General features: G+C 50.9%; 1 long non-coding RNA gene across 1 annotated transcript; it reads left to right on the plus strand.

Moving 5' to 3' along the window:
• Positions 1 to 656: 656 nt before the first annotated feature.
• On the plus strand, positions 657 to 23,132 carry LOC309864917. The gene is made up of 3 exons (XR_014311839.1): positions 657 to 771; positions 12,744 to 12,881; positions 23,062 to 23,132. It is a non-coding gene; the product is annotated as an uncharacterized lncRNA (long non-coding RNA).
• Positions 23,133 to 23,521: the final 389 nt, after the last annotated feature.

The following is a 23,521-nucleotide window of genomic DNA, read 5'->3' on the forward strand; positions in this document are numbered from 1 at the left end:
GTGGGGCGTGCCCCGCGCGGGCCCCGCCCCGGCCTGCTCCCCATTGGCCGGCGGGCGGGCCGGAGGTGCGAGGAGGCGGGTCCGTCTCTGGCGGCTCGCGCCCGGGAAGGTCCGCTAGGGAGCGCGGGGTGCGGCGGGAGGGCGCGCGGGGACGCAGCGGGCGCCGAGGAGACGCAGCGGCGGCGGGAGCGGCGGCGCCTGGGCCGGCCGCAGCCCCTGCCTCCCGCCCTCGCGCCCTGCGTCCCTCCGCGGCCTGCAGCCTGCGGCGCCCGAGCTCCGAGGGCGCTTCCTCGGGCGCTGGGCCCGAGGCGGCCAAGACGGCGGGCCGGCCGGGCGTGGGGCGGCAGGCGCTGTGCTGCGGGCTGCGCTGGTGGGGGGCGGCGGGCCCGGTGCCCGGCGCGTGCGGCTGGGAGGCGCTCTGGGGGGCGGGTGCGCGGGCGGCGGCCGGGGCCATGGCCCAGATCCGTGGGAGCGCGCGGAGGAGGGCGCCGGCGCTGCTCAAGGCGGCCCTCGCGCGCCACGAGAGCCTGCACATCTGGGACGAAGTGTTCGGCGAGTCCGGGCCGGACAGCGGCGGGAACGCGTTCTACAGCACGTCGGCCGCCTCGCGCTCCTCCTCCGCTGCCTCCTCGGACGTTGAACACGAGCGCCCCGGCCCCCCGCTGCCTCCCGACGCCCCCGAAGGGCAGGAGTCCGACGAGGACGAGGCCAGCGCGGGTTGGAGTGCCACGCTGCGGGGCCGCCCGCCCCCGCGCTTCGTGGACACTGGCGGTAAGGCGCGGCCCGCCGGGGCGGGGGCTGCCTGGGGAGGCGTGAGCGCGGGGCTGGGAGAACTCCAGACGCTCCGTGGGCCGGCTGCTTGAGGGCGGCTTTTCGGTCAGCACACAGATGGAGCCCTGGCAGCGGGGATTTGAAGTGCGAGAATCAATCTGGTTGCGTGGTGGTGGTTGGTGGGGGCCGCTCCGACTTTCCCACGGATGGAGAGGATGAGGGGGAGGCCCAGGTGGCACCCTGCCGCTGGCAAGGACCCAAGGGGGGGGGGTCTTCCCTCCCTTGCTGGGAGTGTCCAACCCAGTCACACCTGTGGTGTTGCTCGTTAGGGGTGCATTTGAGTTAGGTTCCTAAAGCCCGATGCAGCTTGTGTGTGTGTGTGTGTGTCTGTGTCTGTGTCTGTGTCTGTGTGTGTTTGTTGCGGGTGGGGGGGTACGTAAATCGTTTTGTGTGGATGGCCCCAGAGCAGCGTTACCCAGGTGCCAGGGGTGGGGCAGCCAGCCTTTGGAGGGAGGCCTAGTGCGAGCCGGGCCGTCCTCACTGGCTCGTGTTTTCTCCAGTGAATCTGACCAACTTTGTCCATCCCTTTCAGGATCACTTGCTGAGAGCAGAGAAGAGTGAGAGGACCAGTTATCAGCGTTAAGCTGTCTTCTCTCACTCCAGAAGGCACTTGTGTGTTCTGCTTACTGACACGGTCATGGTCAAGCCCCTGATATCTGGAGGTCGCAGGCCTGCTGGTGGTTGTGGCTGCTTGAAATCCTCCTTTACTGCCTACTTTTTGGGAAGGTAATTCTGACACGTCTCTGCTTAGCCTGCAGAAGCTCTGCGGCCTCTGCCCTCTGGGAGAGGTGGAGACCAGCCAGCAGTCCCACCTGTCCCCTGATGCTTTCTGTTCCTTGCTCGACAGCCTACTGTGGCAGGCCCTTGTTTCTGCACACCATTTTCTTGTGTTGAAGAGTGTGCAACCAGTGTTGTGGAGGACCAGGGAGTGGCCATACTGGACCCAATGCCGCTCTCCCTGTGGCTCTCCATGATTGTTGTTCAACCATAAGAGGGCAGGCCAAAGGGAACCCTGGCTGGTGCCTGGGCTAGGATCTGGACCTTGTGCCACAGCCTGCTGGTAGGCTGATTGGGTTGGCTGGACTCTCTCAGCAGGGAGTGGTCTGCAGACCTCCCACAGACAGGCTGCAGTGTGGACACCCTGAGCTACAGCTGGGCTCTAGGGTCCGAGTCAACAGTGCTGTGTTTTGGAATGGGTGAATTTAACATATTCTCATTTAGGCTTCAGTTCAGAGTTTGGGAATTTTGAAAGTCACATCACCCTGCATAATCCTTTTAAAGCCCATACATTTCCCAGAATGTCATAAGGGTTTCCAGCCCCAGATGGCTGTTTTCCATTCAATTAGCTCTTTAAGAATTGTACATACCCAGAGCTCTGGTTTGGCAGACTTGATGCTGTGAGTGCTGTGATCCAGTTTTTGATCTTGGAACATGAGAGACATGTCCTCTTGTTTCCCTCCCTCTCTGGGGAAAATAGGGGAATCGTGTTAGCTTAAGCCTGGTTATGACTAAGAGCCCATGAGTGTTGGTCTGAGAAGGATGAGTGCACCTAAATACATTTTCAAGCAATATTATGTTTCTCAGTAACCTATACTTGGGAGAAATTCTGCATCAGAGCAATTTAGTCTAGCCACTGTGGCACTTAAATGGTCATGAAGTTCAGGATCATATGTCATTTAGCATCAGGTTCAAATTCTGCTTCCTTTGGATGTGCACTGAGCTCACATCTGGACCTGAGAATCACAGGCAGGCAGGTGCTTTAACCAAAGACATTTAGTGGTTATTGGATGGTATTTATACCCAATTTTGTTTTCTGGTTTTTTGTGGAAGCTTGCTTTTAAAATCCAGCCGTAATGAAGAATTTCCTTTTCTTCTTGAAACAGTCTTTCCCTGTGGGAAATTCGGGGTGGTGGCGGAAGGGTGAGGTGGATGGTTTATTAAGCATGAGTTCAGATGGCCTGGAACAATGGGATATGATTTATGGGGCCTGGAAATAGATGCCGGGCAGAGAAAACCATTGTGCCCCGCGGTGGGGGGAGGAGAGATGGATGGGTTTGGTAAGAGTGAGAGCTGCACCCTGGCCAGTCTGAGAGCAGAGAGGCTCAGGCTCTGAGGTTTATTAAAGTGTCAAATATAACCCCACTTTAGGAAGGCAGCTTGGGCCTGTCTTCCATCTTTGTTCCCTGGTTCACTGACAGACGTCAGCGGGCCGGTGGGGTAGGAAAGGGTGGCAAACAAGATGGTGGCATTTGGATCTGTGATCAACCCTCGAATAGGAAAATCCGTAGCAGAAATGGCTGTTGCTGCTAGAAGCAGATGAGGAAAGCAAAGGACTTACGGAACAGGTTTCATGCCTGCCTTCTGCTGCAAAAGCGTGTGTGTGTGTGTGTGTGTGTGTGTGTGTGTAGATAAGTGAATGTGTATGTGTGCATAGGTGTCTTACACATAAATATGTATTGCTTGTGCTGGATTGGGCTGGTTGGGGATTTTGGTTTTGGTTTTAAATTAGAGATCACAGGTGCTGTCTAGGAGTCCCGCTGATGCCCTAGAGTCCCTGCGCCGGAGAGAGGCATCGGCACTGGGCACCCCTGAGCTTGGATCTGCATCTGGAGTGCAGGAGGGAGGCACCTGGTGCCCAGCCGAGGGGAGGAGGGCAGGGAGGCAGAGGTGTTTCTGTGGTTCAGGTTGAGACTAGTCCACGAACAGCTCTTCTAGTCTTCCAGTCTTCCCAGATTCTTCCTTCTGTTCTGTCCACACATTTAGCTTCCTGGATCAGGCGCTCCAGAAGTGCAGCCAGCAGATAGGAGTGGAGGTACCCTCTCCCTCTCCCCCTTCCCTCTCCTCCCTGGCTTCTGGTTGTGCCTGAATATATGGGCCCCCTTGAGGTGATTTAAATACAAAGACCATGCTTGCCCTGCTGCCTCTTAAACCCTGTCTGAAGGGAGGGTCAGCTTGGAAGCTGGAGATGCGTGCTGGGACCCCAGGGTCCAGAACCTTCTCCTGATCAGACTTACAGCTCTCCCTCTAAAATAACCCCTTCAAGCTGTCAGCCTCACCTGCCCACTGTGTAAATAACTGACACAGCAGCACAGCAGGCGGGCTCACTCCTTGGAAGCAGCACGAAATTCAGGACGCGCTGGTTTCTGGGCTTCTGCCCTTCTCATTTCCCATTCTGAGCAGTCTTGTGACTCGTTTCCTCTGAGGAGGCAAAGGAACAGGCAGATTCCCAGATGCTCAGGGGCCCCTCTGTGTTTGGCTTTGTCGGTGGTTCCTTTGCCGTGGCTGTCTGCAATCTGAGCTGTTTGCTTTTTCTCTTAGAGGCTGGACATCCTAAGAGTTTTTTTTTTTCTTCTGTGTACCATGTCAGCAACCCTCAGTAATCATTCAGCAGGGAGGTGTGACCTTGAGAAGCTGAAGACGACCGTAGGCCTTAGGAAATTAACACGGTTAAATGTTTTATCTTAGGGTTTGTTGTTGGTTTACTCGGCTTAAAGTCTTTTTTGACTGAGAAGTAAGAGGAGAAACATCTTAAAGCTAGAGTTAAATGTATATGCTTGTAATGGGTTTGTGAGCTGAGGTACCTGGGCCCTCGTCATTGGTGTCCACGGTGAGCCACTGCTCCCAGCTTTAGCTCTGTATGGCATTCGGTGGCTCCGGGAGGAGCTGGGCGTCTGGGCAAGCGACAGGGTATGCCTTATGCAGTGCTCCCTAATAGTCAGCCACGTGCCCCTACCACACAGAATTCAGAGAAGGGAGCTTCCTGGAGGTGGTGTCCAGGCTGTGGGCATGACAGTGACCACAACCAGCGGGCCCCGGTCATAGTGTTCCGTTTCATAATCACGCCAAAGCTTTGCGAGTCCTCCGAGAGAGCCGCGATCACCTCCACTTCACAGAGAAACATGGTTTCATCTGAGGCGATGAGATTACCTGGGGAAGTGGTAGCCTTCTCTCGAGGGAGACTTGATTAATCAGGGAAGGTCGTGCCTTTTTAGTTTTTTTTTCTTTACAGCATCTGAAAACTTTTGCTGTCAGAAATACTTTCGTATTTTTACAGGGAATTGCTTTACAGGGTCTTTTTCTCAGGGCGTACGCAGTTCAGTGAGATCTAATGCATGTATGGATTTGGATTTGTGTAACCAATCTGCACAGTCGGATAAGAGACAGGAAATCTGCAATGTTATCTCTTTATTTAATCTGTCTCAGCCACTGTGATGAGCATCGATAGAGCGCTTCTGCAGGCAGCAGGGCTCTGAATCCATGGGGAATCTGGGAGTTGTGTGGGGTCTGGTACTCAGTTTTATTTTATTTATTTAAAGATTTTATTTATTTTATTTGACAGATAGAGATCACAAGTAGGCAGAGAGGCAGGCAGAGAGAGGGACGAGGAAGCAGACTCCCTGCTGAGCAGAGAGCCCGATGCGGGGCTCGATCCCAGGACCCTGAGATCATGACCTGAGCCTAAGGCAGAGGCTTTAACCCACTGAACCACCCAGGCGCCCCTGGTACTCAGTTTTAGAGTTGAAAACTCACCTTTATTTTTAAGAAGTGTGATTGTGTATTTTTTCTTATTAATAAGTAATATATGTACATTTTAGGGAAAAATGATAAAATTTTAAGAAATCCCATAACCCCTCATGACCTTAGCTAATCATAGTTAATCATATTGAGTATATTCTTCATATATCTTAGGTGTCAGCTTGTTGGGTGACCTACTCTTTAATTGTAATTAATATATTGTAGTCGTTTTCCATTTACATTTTTAAATGTCGATTTTAATGAGTCCGCGGTATCACACAGTTTCCTCTGGGTCCGTGTTGTTGCTGCCTCCCTCTTGTATTTGTTCTGCTGTGATAAATATTCTTGAAACCTAAGTCTGTGTGCACATCTGTAGCACAATCCTTAGCAGAAAATGACCGAAGCAGAATTGAATCAAGGACCCACTGTAAGGTTTTTGGTGTCTGTGGTGAAATAGGTCTCCATAAACATATCTACAATGCTCCTGCCGGCTGTGCACCGAAATCCTTAGAAAGTCATGCTCGGAGGACCTGCTCCAGTGTGTGATTCCTGCCCGCCGGGGCTCTTAGAGGACCGTTGCCTTTGGTAAAGCTTGCTGAGGTGTAATACACACACACAGCACATGAGTCCTAGCATGCGGCACGCTGTGTGTAACTACTACCCAGATGAGGATCAGGAACATTCTGAGCACACCAGAGGTTCCCTCCTGCTCCTTCCCAGTCAGTCACTCCCTGCCCCCTGCTTCTCTTCCATCACCAGCGATCAAGTTTGCCTGTTACCTTGCTCTGGTGGTTCGGTTCCTCAGGACATCTGTGGATTCCTTCTTGTTGTCGCGTATATGGCATCTTAATTTTCGTTATCGTCTGTTGTCTTCCATCACGTAGGTACTGTAGTCGGTTATCCGTTCTCCTGTTAATGGTCTTTTACATGGCATCCAGTTTGGGGCTTCCGAGGATAAGCTGCTTTAGACATTCTTGTGGTTTTGATGGACAGATACATTTCCCTTGATCATGTAAACCTAGGAAAAGGTTTTACAGGTCCTAGATTAGATGCGGGTCTCCCCTGTCGACCTCGTGGACTGGGTGATGTTTTGCTGAGGCCTGTCTTGTGCATGGCCAGATGTTGGCCACCTCCATTTGGCCTCTCCCCACCAAATGCCCAGTGGTGCCCTTTCCTCCAATTACATCAACCAAATGTTTCTCCAGGCATTGCCATATGTCCCCTGGGGAGCCAAATCACCTGCAGCTGAGAACAACTGCTTAATTTTTTAAAAATTTATTTTAAATTTATTTTTTGAAAAGATTTTATGTATTTATTTGAGAGGGAGGGGATAAGCAGAGGGAGAGGGAGAAGCCAACTCCCTGTTGAGTAGGGATCCCGGTGCAGGCCTGGATCCCAGGACCTTAGGATCATGACCTGAGCCGAAGGCAGATGCTTCACCAACTGAATCCCCTGGTGCTCTGAGAACCCCTGCTTCAGTACATGCTGCCACACTGTGTTCCAGTTCATCCAGCTGCCAGCGATGTGCGGGACATGCCATGTGTTAATTCAGCAACATACTGAACCCTGCTGGGATAAAATGATGAGTGAGACCTGTCTCCTGGGGTCCAGCAGGAGAGACAAAGTAAAGACAAGGAGAAAGAGCCTCTGGGAAGCAGTGGGATCAACGTTAACAGAGATTTATATGGAATTCTGGGGAGGGTCACCTGGTCCAGCGGGGTTGGGGAGGAGGTGGCCCCTCGGATGGAGGTGGCCCCTTGAGCTGCTTCTGGAAGCAGAGATAATGATTACTCAGGTGAAGAGGAAGGAACAGGGCATCTCCAACTCGGAAGGCTCCGCAGCCTTCCTTTCCAGTGTCCCCTTAGTCCCCTGTCCTGCTGTCTGCACATAATCTATTCATTTCCGCCTTCATGCCTATGGGGCCCATACCTGGAATGTTCTTCATGGCAGGCTCTGCTTGTTAGTTTGGTCTTGATTCAGATGTCACTGCCTTACCCCATCCCTCTTTGCTGCCACATTTGCTAATATGTTTCCTTTGTGGGATGAGATGCTGGATGTCTTGGTCACAGTTAGGACACGGTGAGTCCTCTATGTTTGTTGAATAAAGGAACTAACAGAAGACCAGATGAACACACAGCTAGATTGTTAAAAATGAGGATGGAATCAGCACCAATGGAGAAATGTCTAAACGTTTTCTACATCCCAAATAGTGGAAGAGAGGTTGGACCACTCTTGAGGGAACGGATTCCCTACTAGGAAGGCAGCGAAGCAAGTCTGGGATGTGTTTTACAGGTTTTCTGTCCTGCATAGAAAACTGAACTTGGCCTCGGAGGAACTCTACAATCTTGGGCTTCTGCGGCCTCCCCACTTCCTAAGAGCTAGAGACCCCCAGACAGGAGTCTATTAGAAATCTGAAGGGAAGCCAGCCTCTTGTACCCTTTTATCTGTTTAACAAGTGCTTGTGTGTCCTGTAATATGTGCATATAGTGTTCTAAGAACTTCGTTTTTTTAAAAGATTTTATTATATATTTGAGAGAGAGAGAGAGGGCAGGAAGTGAAGAGGGAGGGAGAGGGACATGCAGACTCCTCGCTGAGCAAGGAGCCTGACACGGCCCTCTCCCAGGACTATGAGATCATGACCTAAGCTGAAGTCAGATGCTTACCCACTGAGCCACCCAGGTGCCTCTAAACACTTTGTAACGTGTGTGCTCCTCAAAACAATCTTGTGATGTATTGTTATCCTCATTTTTAGTATAAGGAAACTGAGTCACCGATTGGTCAAGTGATCTCGGGTGAAAGAGTTCCTTTGATTAGGGCTCGAGGAAACCCCATCCTTACGGCGTGAATGTGGAACACAGTATATCTGTTCAGATCTGCTACTTAATGGTATTTCCCTTGTGAGGGGCCCTTGAAGGCCAGTGTCATTCTCCAGATCTGTCTGACCTGCTGCCTCTCTTCCTGGTGGCGGCACCTCGTTACTCAGCACCCTTTGTAGTGAGACGGGGCCGCTGCCTGGATTCAGCGCGGTGGAAAATGAGCCCAAGGGTGGGCTCCAATCTCAGGCCTGGCCGCGGGGAGGCCCCTGGGAGCCACACGTCAGGGATGTTGGGGGCCGGCAGGCAAAACGACCTCGTATCGAAATCACCATTTGGAGAAAAGCTGCTCCTGCATCAGCCACAGCTCTCAGGGATTAAAGGCTTGTCGGCCAGAAATGAACTTCTTCCCCCGTTGGTTCTTGGTACGTTTGGTGGGGGGTGTTAGAGGAGCCGGGTTTGCAGACACAGACGCTGAAGAAAAGCGGATTCCTCCGGGGAAGTGGATTCAGAGCAGTAGGGCCCACGCGGCATTGCTGCGTGGGGACTCCTGAGGGGCTACGAGGGAAGACAACCCAGAGGATAAAAATCGATTCCCTGTCTCCTTGCTGCGACATTCCCACGGTGATTTTGGGAGTGGCCAGGGAAGGGTGCGGGGAAGCCACGTGCATCCTGTGCTCTGGAGATGGGTGCTGAACCGCACGTCAGTGGTTTGAGGCTGTAGACGGTTTGGAAGGGGCTAGGGGGTCAGTTTATGGCTGGAGAGGACCTGGGGCAGGAGGCCTGGGCTGTGCGTGGGCTCCCCCTGTGACTTTGCACCAAGGGGCTCCTTCCCAGGGTTCTGAAGGTCAGGAAAGATGTGCAGGGAAGCCCAGAGCTGCTGGCTCATTCTGGGGAGCTTTATCTTTCTTCCTTTAAACTCCCTCTGTCCCGTGTGGCCAAAATGCACATGATGGCTTTTGTGCTACTTAGGAGATTTTCAGACCTTTGCAGCAACCAGGAACCTTAAAGAGGGCAAACCCAGGTTACCTATATGAGGCAGGGGAAAGCAGGTGCTGTCTTTGAAGTTGGGAGTGGGAGGGCCCCAGAGCCCCCCACCCCACCCCAGGGTGCTTCCACACCCCATCCTGCTCAGTTCCTCATACTCTAATGTGAAGGACCTTTGGCTGGGACCTGGGTCAGGAGGGGAGAGAGGCCTCTGAGAGGCACCCAGTCCTTTTCTGAGATGGTGAAGAGGACACTGATAAGTCAATGAGATTCTGGTGTTTCAAAGCCACCCAAAAGTGTCTATGGCAAAGTGATTAAAAATTGAATTATTTTGGGGCTTCCTGGGTGCCTCAGTTGGTTAAGCATCTGCCTTCGGTTCAGGTCATGGTCTCAGGGTCCTGGGATCGAGCCCCAAATCGGGCTTCCTGCTCAGTGGGAGAGTCTGCTTGTCCCTCTGCATATGTGCTCTGTCTCAACAAATCACAATTTTTTTTTAAATTTTAAAGATTTTTATTTTATTATTTTGGATGGAACTGGAATGGGAGGACACCTGTTTCCTTCTTTAGGAAACTGTTACAAAAAGAAGATCATGGATTGGGAGACAGGATGATTTTCTAGGAAGAAAAAAGGTAAATAAGTGTAATTGCCTAAAAGTGGTGACAGTCTTGCTTGTAGATGTTCCTCCTGCATTTTGGGAAGTTGGAGAATCCGTAATACTTTCAATTAAAGTTTTCCTGAGAATCCCCAGGTGACTTTGGGGGTGGGGGGCATTGTCCTTTGTGAAGATTTTGAGCTTCTGTGAGTGAGCAGACCTCCACTCCAGAGTGACATAAAAAGCAATCTGCACCTCCTTCCTGATTTGTCTGTAATGAAACTTGCTTTCCTCAGGTCCCAGCATTCGAGGCAGATAAATATGTTCCCTTTCGTTGGCTCTTACTCATACTTCAGCAAGATTTCCCATGTGCTTTCCTTGGCTGGCTGGGAAACTGGACCACAATTTATGGGATCTTAGGGGACAGGCGCATATAATTCCAGTGGGATCCCAGAACAGAAACTAATTGGAGATTAGAGACCATTGTGGTGTGAAGCTTTTCTTTGAGATCAAAAGAGGTGCATGTTATGCAAATATTAGCAAGTGTAAGTTCACACTGTCTATTGAAAATTTATAGACTCATTATGGTCACGAAGGCAGGAAGATAAGTAGATTTTGGGAAAGATGCAGGTAAATTTAGGGAGGTGGCAAATTACCCCAGGGAAAGTAGAATGGCTAAAGAGTATGGCCCACACTTTTTTTTTTTTTAAGATTTTATTTATTTGCCAGAGATAGAGAGAGAGAGTACACACAAGCAGGCAGAGAGGCAGGCAGAGGCAGCGAGAGAAGCAGGCTTTCCGCCGAGCAAGGAGCCCGATGTGGAACTCGATCCCAGGACATTGGAATCATGACCCGAGCCGAAGGCAGCGGCTTAACCAACTGAGCCACCCAAGCATCCCTGGCCCCAACTTTTTTTTTTTTTTTTTAAGATTTTATTTATTTATTTGACAGAGAAAAATCACAAGTAGATGGAGAGGCAGTCAGAGAGAGAGAGAGATAGAGGGAAGCAGGCTCCCTGCCGAGCAGAGAGCCCGATGCGGGACTCGATCCCAGGACCCTGAGATCATGACCTGAGCCGAAGGCAGCGGCTTAACCCACTGAGCCACCCAGGCGCCCCCGGCCCAAACTTTTTAAAAAGATTTTATTCACTTATTTGACACACAGAGAGCCAGAAAGCACAAGTTGGGGGAATGGCAGAGGGAGAAGGAGAAGCAGGCTCAGGGGAGCTGAGCAGGGAGGCAAATGTGTGGGACTCCATCCCAGGAGCCTGGGATCATGACCTGAGCTGAAGAAAGACACTTAACCAACTGAGCCACCCAGGCGCCCCCTGGCTCCAACTTCCAAAGATGGTGTATGAGATACCTTTGGTAGGAAGGAATGAAGATCAGCAACTGTCCTTGATTCTGCTTCTCAGGAAGGCATTGTGATGTGGTGCCCAGAACTTTGGAGACAGACACACGCTTGGTGCCCTCCGGCTCTGCCACTAAAGCAACACCTTCCAGAGGGCAGCTGCAGGCACCGGGTTGCGTCACACAGGGTCAGACCCGGGAGGCACTCAGCCATGTACCCCTTCCACCATCCTGCTGGGGTTAAAAAAATTACCTATATATAAAAAAAAAAAAAAGAACCAGAATAGTGGGAATGAATGAAAGATAAAAGTTTCCTATGTAGTAGTGGTAGTTCTCTTGTAGTACTTTCTCTCTCTCTCTCTCTCTCTCTCTCTTTTTTTTTTTTTTTCTTTCTTGGTTTGTTTTCTGGGGAAGGGGCCTGCCATGTGGGTTTTCAGTCAATGATGTTCCCTGACTTAAGTCCTACCGCCCCCCTCAAGGGGGTGGGCTCTGAGGAAACTTTTTTTTTTTCAGGCTTTTGTTCTCTGGCGGTTTTTTGTTTGTTCACTTTTTTTTCTCACTTTGACCGCTTTTGATGGTTTTTGTAGTTTTAGAGGAAAACAAACCGCACCCTGATCTCCCTCTCAGAGAGAAGCCTCAGTCTGGCTGCAGAGCCCAAATAAGTTCCCCCTTGGCCACTGGCAGAGCAGGTTCCAAGTCGCTGTCCCTGGGGATGGAGGATCTTTTGCTTGTACCCAAAAGCACGGCAGCAGCAGCTTTGGGCACCTCTAGACCGCTAGAGAGGTTCCAAGCAGCAATCGCACACTGAGATTTTCCCGCTGGCCCGGGCTGGGAGTGCCCGGTCTTTCTGGGTCTAAGAGCGCCCAGCTTACATGCACCAATTTCAGGGAAGGCAGAGGTTCGCGCGCGGGTCTCAGGCTCTGAGAATGGGGCACAGGTCGGAGAGCACCAGGCTGGGCCTTCGCGCACCTCTCTGGGGCGAGAGTTTGGTGCAGGCTCTGAAACAAGGGCGTGTATCAAAGGGCACCAGCTGGGCCTTTATACCTCTCTCAGGGGAGTATCTCAGGCTCTATAGCAGGACTCTTGCATTGTGCCGCCTGGTGTGGCTCCCATCCCCTCACAGGAAATGGACCCCATGCATTTTCCTTGCGCTGGCAGCTTAGGGACCAAGAGCTGGTTTCTCTGCCGCACTCTCTCTGCCTCAGTGCCAAGGGAGGCTGTCCTGGGACCAGGGACTTAAGCCCCTGTCCCTAGCCGCCCCGATTCCCACAATTTCCCCAGAGATGCTTTGCTCTTTTGGAGTGCTTTCAACCAGTCTCCGAGTTAATGCTGGTCCCCAGACGCAGGGCACTCTCGCTTGTATTGGGGTATTACTTTCCAACTGGTTGCCTCTGGTAGCTCCCTCCCCCTTTTGTTTATCTTCTGATATCAGTTCACAGTTCCCACTCCGCTTTACCTGCCCACTGGCTTCTTCTCCCCCTGTAGAGATCCAGACGTGTATAATTCTGATCTCAGGCTGATTTCATGGGTGATTGGAGTTCATGGATGATTGGTAGGTAATCAGCTCATTTTGGGGTACAAGTTGAAAAGACGCCTCCTACTTCTGCGCCATTTTGTCCCCCCTCTTAACTTTTTTTTTTTAATTTTATTTGACAGCACAAGTAGAGGGAGAGGATGAAAGAGAAGCAGGATCTGCACTGAGCATGGAGCCAGATGCAGGGCTGGATCCCAGGACCCTGGACAGATGCTGCACTGAGGGAGCCACCCAGACACCCTTTTAGACCTAGGATGCAGGTAGGAGAAGCAAGCCAGGGGTTCCTTGGCCCAACACTAATGACCATGGCTCAGAAAAATCCATCTTCCACTTCAGGCTTCCAGACACTCTGCGAAGGAGACATTCCCCTTCCTGTCCCTGAATGCTCTGCCAGTTCAAGGCAGATCCATGTTTCTGAGGGTTCCTCTTTGGTCATTCTGTCAGGGTCAGCCAAGAGGGCTCCAAGCCTGTGTGGACCCCAGGCCTGGGGATCCCAGCCCTGAACTCTTTCCTCTGCCCTTGATGACCCCAGAATAGATCAATTCATCAACTGTCAATCCATGCCAGGCCAGGGAACAAACACAGCAGTACACAAGATCAACTCGCCTTGGTCCCAGGAGCCTGGATTCCCCAAGGAGGGCTTCAGCTGGTCTCTGAAGGGGATTCCAGGGGTTCCAAGATGGCCATGGGTGGAGCCCACCAGGTAGAGAGGCCCCTGGAGAGTGTCCACTGGCACTGAGCAGACGGAAGATCCCCTCAGGCCTTCCCTCGCGGCTCCACTGTGCCCTGGGGAGAGAAAAGGGCCAGCCACACCGCACCGGGGCCGCAGCTCGGCCGCCCAGGAGCAGCAGCTGGCCTAGCCTGGAGCTCAAGCAGGGGCAGGGAGGCCGGGACTGGGCGGGGGACTGGGGTCCTGGAGTCAGCAGAAGAGCAGCGGGAACCAGCAGGGGGCGCAGCCAGCCCCCTCACCGGACAGGACAGAACAGGAGGCTGGGTGAGGGCACGGGGTTTGCAGAGAGGCCTGCACCGCTGTTTGCAGCCCCCCACCCGCCGCAGTGCGCTCCCGCACCTGCCTGCCCCGCCCACCGCCTTCTGTGGGCCCAGCAAACTCACTGAGCAAGTAGCGCCTCCCGGGAAGGCAGGGGTTCTGGGCTGGCGGAGCAAGGCGCGGGGGAGTGCATCGGTGCCCCGCTGACTCAGGTACTGAGGGGCTGGGGAGGGGTAGGGGCGCTAGGCAGAGAGGGAGACTGGGGCCCTGCTGCCCGCTGCCACCTGCTTCTTCATCCAAGGGAGCGGGAGGGGGGCCTGGCGGACAGGTTCCTGGTGGCCTGGTGCTCCTATGCCCCATAGCCCTTGCCCCACAGCCCTTGCTCCACTTCTCGGTATCCAGGGAACCCGTGGGGCCCTACTGACATCAAGGGGCCCAGCACCACTGGGCTCGACTGGACCCTGGAGAGACGCCTGTGCTGACAGGCTTCTTTTCCAGAACTTGATGGAAAATTTTGTCCCTCAGAATCGCCGGGCTCCCCAGCCTGAGAGGCGCTGGCTCTGCCCGCGCAGCCTGGGCCCCACTGGGCCCCCTCCACCTCAAGTGCCTTTTACCCAGGAGCCCCAGGATACCATTTTTTTCTGGCCCATGGACCCCTTTCCCCCACCCCCACCCCCACACCTCTACTTTGGGCCTGCAACAACCCTGGGATCACTTCCATCTCCGGCCCCCTACCCCACAGGTCCTTGTCCACCTCCAGGCCTGACCCCTGGCCCCTCTCACCTCTGGAGTTACTGAAACCCTTCCACTTGGGGGCCACTGGCATCTGTGATCCCAGACTCCCGGGACTCCCCTCCACCTTGGAGCTCCCTACCCTGTTTCCTCTAGGAACTGCTGTGCCTAGAGCACCGAAACCCCACATTCTCAAGCCAGCTGTCTTTGGGCCAAGGACTCAGGTATCCTCAGGGACCCTCCTTTCCGGGGCACATACTCCTCTCTGTGCAGGAGAGACCAGAGAGAGCAGGCTTGGGGATCCTTCACTCAGCTGGATGGAGGGGCAGAAGCTGGGGTGTGTGTGAGAGGGTGCTCACAGGTTGCCTCCCTGGGTAAGGAGCTTCCAGGAGGAAACTTCAGAGTGAGGCTATGATGTGGAAGCCTCAGGAAGCACTGGCTGCACAGACTCCAGGCTCCTGGCTTGGGCAGTGGGCATTTAGTGGCCAGAGCCCTACAGGACCAACCCCGTCCAAACCCACCCCACCATGGCCGGCTTTTTTGTCTTGAATTTGCACAGCAACCTTTTCTCCAGTATGAAATTGAAAGCTTTACTTTGGAAAGTTTTGTGTCCAGGAGGCTCCTGGGCATTCACTTACTTTATTTCCGGAGGCTAGTTGAGGAGGGTGGAGTCTTTGGGACCTTAACAGCAGGTCTCCTGATCCTTCCTGACTTCCTTTTTTTTTTTTTTTTTTGATTTATTTATTTGAGAGAGAGAGAGAGAGATAAAGAGCACACCACAGAACACATGCAGGCACAGGTGAATGGGCCAGGTGAATGGACCTGTGCCAAAACAAAGAGTCAGATGCTCAACCAGCTGCAACCACCACCCCCCGTCCACCTTTTACATCTACACACTGTTAGGCGCTTTGACTGGACCCGGCTAGTCTTACAGCAGTCCTAGGACACTGTCTCTTGCCCAGTATCTCTGGTCAGTACCAACCCATGCCTCAAGTGTGGGAATGACTTCTTCCTGACTCCTTTTTTTTTTAAGATTTTTTATTTTATTTTATTTATTTGACAGAGATAGATCACAAGTAGGCAGAGAGGCAGGCGGAGAGAGAGAGAGGAGGAAGCAGGCTCGCTGCTGAGCAGAGAGCCTGATGCGGGACTCGATCCCAGGACCCTGAGATCATGACCTGAGCCGAAGGCAGCGGCTTAACCCACTGAGCCACCCAGGCGCCCTTCCTGACTCCTTCTTAACTCCCTGTCCAGCCTGGGTTGCCCACCCCCCTCCAGGCTGTCCGAGTTGTATATATTGGATCTCTGTAGATAGTGGGCACCATCAGATCCTCACCTGTCGTGGCTGGCACAACAAATCAACCAGAAACATGAGGGTAAGAGGATGAAGAAAAGAACTCATGAAGCAAAGAGATGGGGGGGCAGGAGGAGCACTGAGGAGGATGTCCAACAGTGCTAAGTTTATTCAAAGCCTTAAGGCCATATATATAGTGACATTACATCTGTGTTTAGTTAAGCAACTATGGTTCCTCATGACGCCAAATGGCTGATGCCAGTACAAATACAGCAAACCTGAAAGTAAATTATGGGCTGTACTAAGGCAGCAAGGACCAGCAACAAACTTTTTAGCCCAACCGAATTGTTCTCATTTGTTTAGTAAGCGTGTGGGAAGTCACGTAGGCGAGCGCACAACACATAGCACAGACTCTTGCCCAGTGCTACTGAACTTTTCCCGTCCTAAACCTTTTGTTAGGTTATTTGGACTTTAAAGGAGGCACAAGTCAGGGTCTGGTTTGGTTCTCGTCTCAAGCCTTATTGCGGCCTCCCACACTCACAGAAATGAGAACATGGCTCAGGGTTATGGAGTGAATATACCCTTTAGGAAACATTAAAGGACATAGCATAACTGGTCCGGGGTCACCCAGCCTGTGAGAGGCATGGGTGAGATTCAGACTGCACTGGGTGCCACAGCCATTTTCAGCTCACCTTAGTGTCCAACCTGGTCCCAGAAGGTTCCTGCTCAGGACTTTGCTTTGTGCTGAGCTGGGCTTGCTTCCTGCCTTTGAAGCCATTTTCACAGCCCACCCTCTCACATTGAGCATCAGTGCTGCCTTGGCTGGCCTCTGTTGATCGTGCCATTCCTCTCAATCCCTCTGTTACCCCTCCGGCCCACTGTCCTACTGCCCTCTGTCCGGTGGGCCAAGTTCTGAGTTTCTTGCCTGCACTTCCTCTTAACTGTGCTCTGTTGAAATCCTCTCTAGCAGGGAAGACCTGCTTATCAGAGCAGCTTGATTTGAAATCCATCTCCCCTGGAGGTCAGAGCTTCTGACCATCATGTCCCCAGCCTCAGCACTGGGGATATCTGCCCAGCCTATTCTGGGTGCTCGTGGAGCCCTGGGATCTTGGAGAAGATTTGCCATGAAAATAAGCATTTATACATAACACGAAAGAGAAGATTTGAGGAAATTGAGTGGGTGTCATCTGGTAATGTTTGTGTTAGGATGGTTCTGAAATTTCTGGGCCCTGAGTTACCAAGAACCCTAGGTTGCCCAGCTGGAAGGACCTCAGATAGATCAGCTGGGCTCCTCACCTCATTTGACAGATGGGAAGTTGAGGCCCAGAGCTTAGTGCCACAGAGCAGGAGTGAGGAGAGATGTTAGTGACAGGAAGAAACCATAGGGTAAGCACAAAGTGGCTGAGCCTGGGCTTTGTTTATGCAAATGAGTTGCTAAAACAGTGGGCCTGAGGCTGCTGACTCTATCTAGTGGCCAGCAAGAAGTAACACCAGCCCACACCTTCTGAGGTTTAACTCATGCCAGGAATGATTCTTAATGTTTTATTCGTGGGCACCTGGGTGGCTCAGTTGTTCAGCTGAGGTTATGCTCCCAGGGTGCAGGGATCTAATCCTCACCAGGCTTCCTGCTCAGTGGGAAGCCTGCTTCTCCCTTTCACACTCCCCCTGTGTGTGTTCCCTCTCACCCTGTCTCTCTCTCTCTGTCAAATAAATAATAAAATCTTAAAACAAGGGCGCTTGGGTGGCTCAGTGGGTTAAGCCGCTGCCTTCGGCTCAGGTCATGATCTCAGGGTTCTGGGATCGAGTCCCGCATCGGGCTCTCTGCTCAGCAGGGAGCCTGCTTCCTCCTCTCTCTCTGCCTGCCTCTCTGCCTACTTGTGATCTCTCTCTGCCAAATAAATAAATAAAATCTTTAAATAAAAAAAAATCTTAAAACAAGAACAACAACACCAAAATGCTTTATTTGCCTTAGGAGATAGGGTCTGTTATGGCTACCATTTTAATGCATGGAAATATGGGCACAGGGGAGCTAAAGGAGTCCAAGGTCACACAGCTTGCAAGTGGAGAAGCTAAGATTTGAACCCTGGGCAGCCTGCCTGCAGAAACTGTATTATTTTTTCCCCTTGTGTATGTCATTTTTAAAAACCTTTCCCTGAATTCTAACAGAGATGTGTAAACATTGTTAAGCATGTAGTTTATTGATCATCACAAAGCTTAGGTTCTGAAGCATTGCAGCAAGCTGGGGTGGGCTTTGATGTCAGAACTGGTTGGAATCCAGTTTCTGGTGCTGCATGATCTTAGGTGACTTACTCAGCCTCAGTTTCTGCACTGAGTTTGGCAGCCTTGTGATGAGTAGAGCGTGTGACGGTGCCTGGCGAGTGTTTAATAAATGGTTTTCTCTTCTTAATAATGAAAATTCTAAGTTGTGTTGGTTTTGTTAAGCAGTCCGAATACCTTCCTCATCGGTCAGTTGCCTGTCAGTCGCCTTGTAGGTACTTGTGATGAGTCACTTTGGTAAGTCACTATATATAGCTGAAACATTTGGGGGTAGTTGGGGGACACCCCCCCCTGCCCCCACTGCCCCTGCATTGAAAGTCTGTAATTTAAAATGTTCCACCTGTGCCTTTTTTTTTTTTTTAAACATAACCACTTTGGGACAGTGAAAGTTATATGTCTTCTCCTTAGGGTTGTGACGGAGCCTTTGGGGACCTGCAACAGCTTACTTCCAGTTTCTGTCTGGCATACTGATGGGCCAGAACTTATTTTAACAACATTCCATCACATTCCAGGCACCTGGAAGGAGGAATATGTTGAACTTCTCGGAAATTATTTTTTGGAACTGTTTTTATCCTGAAGAATAACCCATTTAAAAATTGAATGACCTTTATGGTGGACTTTTCCACTCTACCTAATGCAAACTGAAAAACTCGTTGTTTTCAGCTGCTTCTGCAGCAGTGGGAAGAGCAAGCCTGTGGGAGTCCTCCCCAGGTTGGCCCCAGCACAGAGCTGCATCATTCTACACACCCCTCATGCCTTGTCTCCTTGTCTGTGAGGTGGTAATGATGGTGCAGGGAGCTCCAGGGGTTGTCGTGAAGGTTACAGAGATGGGGGGTGTAAACTTTGAACAGTGTGCCCCACATAAAATGCAGATCTGGTGAGCAGAGGCAGCTGCTCACATTAATTGTTGGTGCCAAGGCACTGGAGTTCCACAACAGCCTATGCCTTTCTTTCCTGGGTCCTTTTTGTCTCAGCCACCACCTTAGAGAAAGTGACTCAGCAAAGCTGGTGCTTGTGGAGCCCTCTACAAAGCCAGCTAATTCACACGGGCGATGCCCTGCAGATAAGGGGGTTTTCCTGGGTGGTAGGACCCCATTTCAGAGGCTTAACTAGCCGGTTTCTCCTAACTGGTCCTGTCCTCCAGGGTCAAGATGAAGGCCTGCCAGGAGACTGGTGGTCTCACCAGAGTTTTCCACTGGAAGCATGAAGGACCCCATGGAGCCTTGTGCAGAATGACATGGGTGTTGGGGGGAGAACAGGGGGGACATCGCCTGTACCATCATGGGCAGGTCACTATATCTGGCTCACGCCGGCTTTCTTCCCATCTGGGAAATGGCAGAAGACCATGCTTTTTCACAGGAGGGATGAGGGTTTAGGGAGGTATTTGATGACTGTGTTGGGGCTGCATTAGTAACAGAGTTGACGGAGGGGCCTTGGAGTCACAGACTTGGGTTCAGGCCCCTGCTGCTGCCACATAAAAGTAGATCGCTTGGGTAAGCCATGGACCTCAGTGTCCTCCTCTGTGCACTGTGGATAATACCTAGCATGTAGGTCTGTGAGGGGTACAAAATAGAAGGCCATATTAGGAGCTTAGAGCAGAGCCTGGTACTCACTAGATTGTAGTTTTATGGAGATACTCTGGCATCACTGGTGTTGCAGACCTGGTCCTACCCTCTGGAAAATTTGGCTGTGTGACAGATGGCTTATGAGGCCGTGGCTGACAGAAAGAAGCGGTGTCTGTCTTTTCTTAAGATTAAGGGTACAGAGGGGTGCCTGGTGGCTCAGTCGTTGAAGCATCCAACTCTTGGTTTCAGCGAATGTCATGATCTCAGGGTGGTGGGATTGAGCCCTGAGGTGTGCTCTGCTCTCAGTGTAGAATCTGCTGGAGGTTCTATCTCCCTGTATTTGTGTGTGTGTGCTCTCTCTGTATCTCTCTCTCTGTGTATCTCTCCCTAAAATAAATGAAGCTGTAAAAATAAATAAATACATACATGCATAAGTTAATTAATTATGGGTACAGAAATCAGTGATGGAGCTGGGCTGATGGGACGCTTGGCAGCAAAGACAGGTGCACCCTGCTTGAAGGCTCGGGGGTAGCTGCGGTGTCACCAGTGGTGATGGGGGTGTGAGGAAGTTGCCTCGTGCAGCATCCAGAGAGGAACTTAGATGGGGGGGTTCCAGGGAGTAAATGCCCATGGGTAGGAAGCCTCTTCAGATGAATGTCAGAGGGTGTCCTCATGGATGGGGAGGCACCCTTTCTCCCTGAAGCTGCCCACAAGTGGAGGTGTGCCTGCTGGGGACATAACTAAATCATTGGGGTTTAGCCTCCTAAGCTGTTAATTTATGAAGATGTGGCCAAGACCTTGTCTCACTGCTTTTTAAAGAGAAGTAAATTAAACTGTTGTTTGGGATGGTGTTGTCTTCCAAAGGCTCATTCAGAGTCAGTGGCAGAGCTGCTGTGGGCTTTCCAACTTGTCTTGAAAGCCTGGTCCAGGCAAGGGTGAGGGATATTCCCATCTCTTGGGGTCTCTTGCCCTCTCTGTTTATGGCGGAACGTGGTTTTGTGACTGATAAATAAACAGGCATCCTGTGCAGATCCTTCATCTCTTCGTGTGGCGGCCGTAGAGGAAATTCCCATTCACTGGGCACAGACTGTGGCTGGACGGGCGGTGTGGCGGGGCTCCCACTGAGCATTCTCCTTTCACGTAATCCCCAACCAGATATGAATTTTGTGGTGTTGCCACTTTCCTGCTGGGCAGGAGGGAAGTTGAGGCCCAGGAAAGTTACACTTTCTCACTGTGGTAAGTGGCAGAGCCATGTCAGCCGGTCCAGGCCCTGGATTTCAGGTCTGTTTGCTGTGAGCATTTCCTCTTGTGTTTCCAGCTTTTGGCCTGTTTGACCTATCAAACTACTGATGGTGTATTGATAATTCTAATACTCTCGACATTGTGAAAGATTAGCTCTTCACTTTGTGCTAGAAATGTTTCTTGCTGTATTTTTCTTTTAATTAAAAAAAAAAGTCAAAGTCTCACGTTTCTGCCCATCTGAATCTCCCTGAGTCTCCCTGTTGTGAAGTGGTTGGGTTTGGGGATTTCTAGGGCAGGGGCCTAGTTGGTGGTGGCTTTGCCTGGAGGAGCCCATGGCTCAGGACTTAGAGTGGGGACTGGAGCAGTGTGAACTGTGGCCTGAAAATGTGTTCATGTGTGCTGAGGTGGTGCCCAGATTCTTTTGGAGGATGAACTGAGGTTTTGATCAGTAGGTTAGAGAAACACTTGATGGAATAACACTGATAATTTTGTTTTTGTATTCAATCCTAATTTTGTGTTTTCGTTTTCGTGTAGTGCAGTGTGCTCTATGTTCTAAGAAAAAATTGGCAATCAATTCATACAGTATCATGATTTAATAATCCTTCCTCACTCACTGGGTCATATTTCAGGTTTTTATATGTAGTTTTTATATCTGTAGTTCTGTTTCTGAATTCTGCATTTTGATTCATTCCTTCATTTTTAAATTTCTTATTTTAAATATTTTATTTATTTGAGAGAGAGAGAGAGAATGAGCTAGGAGCAGGGGCAGAGGGAGAAGGAAAGGGAGACTCCTCACTGAGCATGGAGCCTGATGTGGGTCTCAGATCCCAGGTCTCTGAGATCAGGACCTGACCCAAAGGCAGATGCTTAACAGACTGAGCTACCCAGGTGCAGCCACATTCCTTCATATTTTTATTTTTACTCCAGTGCTGCACTGTTTGGCTGGTTGCTTCAGTTTCTGGGAGGGAGGGAGATGACCCCCTCCCCTGTTCTTCTAACAAGTTTGCTTTTGCTGCGTTGACTGAAGAAGGGCCAGGCTTCCTGAAGATGAGTAGGATGATTCAGTGACACCCAAAAGGCAGTGGCTATCATTGTTCCCACTGTGCTTCAACAACTTCACCCACTGACTCTTTGATGATGGCAGCCACCAGCAAATCTTCTGCAGAGGACTGCTGCCTTGGGATGCTTTTCTTGTGGTGCTGGACTTCATTCCCCCTGGCAGCCAGTACAGCTAGGATTAGAACCTAGGAAAAGTCCCATTAGAACCCAAGAAAGTGGGGTGCCTGGGTGGCTTAATCGATTGTCTGCCTTTGGCTCAGTTCATGGTCTTAGGGTCCTGAGATGAAACCCTGCACTAGTGTCCGTGCTGGCTGTGGAACCTACTTAAAATCAAACAAACAGAAATCAGCCCAAGAAAGTACCATCCTTTGTGTTGTTCTATACTGTGGATCAGATTTTATTTTTCTTTTCTTTTTTTTTCTTTCTACTTTCTTTTTAAAGATTATTTATTTGTCAGTGAGAGAGCACAAGCAGGGGGAGCAACAGGCAGAGGGAGAGGCAGGCTTCTGGTTGGGTAAGGGGTCTGATGTCAGACTTGATCCCAGGACCCTGTGATCATGACCTGAGTCATGTTAGGCTGCTGCCTAACAGACTGAGCCAACCAGGCATCCCCCAGGATCAGACTTCAATAACCCTACCAGATTTCTTTAGCTTTGACATTTTAAAGGACAATGAAAGCTAGCTAAACCTACACCAGGATTCTGCATCTGCTGGGGCTGTGCTGTCCGGGCCTATGTGCCTCCTGTTCTTCTAACCCCATCAATTCCACCCATGTTTTAGCCAGAGAACTGTAGGCAGGTGTGGGTGTGTCACTGAAAGCTTTGACTCATCATTCATATCTTTATTGTAAGCTTATAATCTTTCTTTTTTTCTTTTTTTTGGGTAAGATTTTATTGATTTGTTTGTTTATGAGAATGAATGGGGAGCAGAGGCAGAGGGAGAAGCAGACTCCCTGCTGAGCAGGAAGTCTGACATAGGGCAAGATCCCAGGATTATTTATGACCTGAGCCCAATGCAGATGCTTAACCGACTGAGCCACCCAGGCGCCTCTTTATTTTTTTTTTTTTATTGATTATCTGCCTTTCTGAGGCAGCGTTCTACCTGGGTTTTCATAACTCCACACTACGGTATTCTTCCACTAGTGTGGCCTGTTTTGAGGTAATTCCTATACATTCTGGCTATGCTGCTAAATGATGATATGATCTTGGACTCTTTTTTTTTTTTAACCTCTCTGAGCCTTGGTTTCCTCTGTGCTAATGTGGATAATATACCCTCTCTTGCAGATGTGTGGAGGGCCATGGCTGACTTGGATGCAGTTGGAGTCATCTCACGGCACATGGAATACACAATTTATCTTGCTTCCTGTCTTGATAACGACATCTTGGTTTTCATGCTGTCTTAGAACAAGTAGAACTTGACTTACATGTAAGTTGTAAATTCACGTACTTTTGACAGAGGTGTTATTTTAGTTTAGTTTAGTTTAGTTTAGTTTAAAGCAGGCTCCACACCCAGTGCAGAGCCCAGTGTGGAACTCAAACTCACCACCGTGAGATCAAGATCCGAGCTGAGATCAAGAGTTGGCCGCTCAACCAGCCTAGTCACCCAGGCATCCCTTCTGTTTATCATTTTTCAAAAAATGTGACACGTAACACTTTCTCTGCTTGGACCTGTCCTCACACCTGCTATGCTGGTCTGGGGGTCAGACGTGTAGCTGGTGTGGTGCTGGTGAAGTTGAGCAAGAGA

This window comes from Mustela nivalis (genome assembly GCF_964662115.1).
Source record: "Mustela nivalis genome assembly, chromosome: 5".
Classification (NCBI taxonomy): Eukaryota; Metazoa; Chordata; class Mammalia; order Carnivora; family Mustelidae; genus Mustela; species Mustela nivalis.